Source organism: Marmota marmota, unplaced genomic scaffold (assembly GCF_001458135.2).
Source record: "Marmota marmota marmota unplaced genomic scaffold, marMar, whole genome shotgun sequence".
Taxonomy (NCBI): domain Eukaryota; kingdom Metazoa; phylum Chordata; class Mammalia; order Rodentia; family Sciuridae; genus Marmota; species Marmota marmota.
The window spans coordinates 11,208,390-11,211,203 of NW_026000048.1; the positions used below are offsets into that span (position 1 = coordinate 11,208,390).

Sequence of the window (2,814 nt, forward strand, 5' to 3'; positions counted from 1 at the left end):
GGGGGGGGGGGTACTGGGGATTGAACCCAGAGGCCTTTAATCACTGAGCCACATCCCCAGCTCTCTTTCTTTTTTCCCCAGCCCTTTTTCATATTTTATTTTGAGACAGGGTCTTGCTGAGTTGCTGAGGCTGGCTTTGAACTTGCCATCCACCTGCCTCAGCCTCCCAAACCTCTGGGATTACAGGCGTGCACCACTGTGCCTGGATCCTAGAAATGATCTTAACTAACCCAAAGTGGAAATACTCTGATGGTGGCTCCCTTTCCCCAGGACAGAGAGGAGGAAGGTTTCCTTTTCTGGAAATCCTTAACAATAGGCAAGAGGCTCATCTATTTGGACTGGAGGATGTCAGATGCCCCTGAGAAACGCCTCCTTGGGCCCAGAGCTGTCCTCTGACAATTGTTCCTCCATGGAGTGGTGCGAGCAGAACTGGTCATCTCAACAGGGATCCCTGAAAGGACCATGAACTGGTAGTCATTATTAATTACCCAGAATGCCTTGATCTTTTCCCTCTCCTCAGAACCAGCTAAAATTATCATTGAGCTGTTCCAGGAATAGGGACTGCCCAAGGTTCCAGGGTCAGAAACTTAATACCCAAATTAAGATGTTAGTGGTATCTGAAGGTTGAGCCTTTGGGAGGTAACTAGGATTCCATAAGGTCATGGGAGGGGCCCATAATGGCATTAGTGGCTTTATAAGAAGAGGAAGAGAGACCTGAGCTAGCAGGTTTGCTCTCTCACCGTGCAATGTCCTCTACCATGTTATGGTACAGTAAGAAGGCCCTCACTGGAGGCCCAACAGGTGCCTGTACCGTGCTTTTGGATTTAGCTAAATAAACCTCTTTCTTTATAAATCACCCAGCCTGTGGTATCCAGATATAGCACTACAAAACAGAGAAAGGCATGGACCATGTTCTTTCTTTGCAGTCGCCATTTGTTGTTGTCTTCTCTGAGATGTCAATGAACTGGCCTTCTGAGTGTTCCTTAAGTTCCTGTGGGCCCTCTTAAGGAACAGCAATGCTGTACATCGATGACTCAGAATCGATCATTTCTTTTTTTTTTTTTTTAATTTTTTTAAGAGAGAGAGAGAGAGAGAATTTTAATATTTATTTATTTTTTAGTTTTTCGGCGGACACAACATCTTTGTTTGTATGTGGTGCTGAGGGTCGAACCTGGGCCACACTCATGCCAGACAAGCGTGCTACCACTTGAGCCACATCCCCAGCCCAGAATCGATCATTTCTGACTTCAAAATCTTCCTTTGAGTCCTTGCTGAAGGTTCCGTCCCCAACCATGACTCTCTTTTTAAACAGTCACCTTACCACTCTTTTCCTGCTTTTCACCACCAACTTTCTGCCTCCCTTTCTCAGCCCCTGCAGGAGAGAAAAGATTTCTTTCCTCATCTATTGCAAGGTTTATGGCCTAGACCCCTATAACGGAACACAGACTAGCAAGAAGAAAATATAAAGCCAGGCACAATGGCGCGTGCTTATAATCCCAGTGCTCAGGAGGCTGAGACAGGAGGTTCATGAGTTCAAAGCCAGCCTTAGCAATGGTGGGGCACTAAGTAACTCAACTAAATAAAATACAAAACAGGGCTGGGGATGTGGCTCAGTGGTCAAGTGCCCCTGAGTTCAGTCCTCAGTCCAAAAAAAAAAAGAGGAAAATATACCCAAATTTCCTTAATATAAGTTCTGTGTGATGCAGGAGCCTTCAGGAATAGGGGCAAAAAAAACAGGGCTTCTGCATTTTTAGGGACAGTCATGCAGAAGTACATTGGAGGACCAAAGGGTCTGATCTCTGGGGCATTTAACAAGGCCTGTTTATTCAGATTCTTTTTGGTGTCCCTGTGTGACATTCCTTCCCTCTGAGTACACAGCAGGACACCTGTGACATGAAGGTCTTCTGAAGGAGAAAGGAGGGAGATTATGTGACCCACTGGAGTGGAGAAAGGAAAGGTGAGAGCAGCCTTCCTGCTTCAGTTGTTTTCTGAAATGCCACGGTGCCATTTTGGGGGGAATAGCATGTCTTGAACCCCTTCAGCTCTTCTGAACCCTTCATTTTGGTTTTCATCCATAGCAGTTCAGCTTCATTAGGGAAATGAGTTCCTGGCCCAGGCTTCATCTCTATCACAGAGCTTCTGAACCCCTGGGGGTACAGACGAAGATGGGTGTAGGAACAGCCACACTGCCGGCTAGAACGCTGCAGGTGCACACGTGTGTGGCTGACCTGTGTGCAATGATGTGCAAGCTGAGCTTCAAAGACCAGCAAGACTTTTACCAGGGCAGGATGGGAACAGCCTGAGCAAAGGCTCAGAGCTGGCAAACACAGGAAGAGTTCAGGAAAGTGGTCACAAACGTCTGAGCCTGAGGAGAAGCAAGGGATCCGAGGGAAGCAGAAATCTAGAGAGCAGACAGAGGAAGGCAGATCGACAGGGGCCGGGCCATGTTTGGTGAAACTTCAGGAGTTTCTAAGTAGAACTTAACTGTGAGATTCATCAGACACCAGGAAACATCTTCAAAATGTAGGCTCACTTTCAACTTTTCCATTTATTAGTAACAAAGAAACTGAGTTGTTGTTGTTATCATCATCATCATCATCATCATTATTAGTTATTTTGGTACTGTGGAGTGAATCCAAGGATGCTTAACCACTGAGCCACATTCCCGGCCCTTATTTCTGAATTTTATTTAAAGACAAGGTCTCTCGTGCTTGCTTTGGCAGCACATATACTAAAATTGGAACGATACAGAAAAGATTAGTATGGCCCCTGCGCAAGGATGACACACAAATTCGTGAAGCATTCTGTATTTTT

At 45.9% G+C, this 2,814-nt stretch overlaps 1 non-coding gene across 1 annotated transcript; it reads left to right on the plus strand.

Annotated features, from left to right (window-relative positions):
* The first annotated feature begins 2,707 nt into the window (after positions 1 to 2,707).
* Positions 2,708 to 2,814, plus strand: LOC125619603. Its single transcript, XR_007351140.1, has one exon. It is a non-coding gene; the product is annotated as a U6 spliceosomal RNA (small nuclear RNA).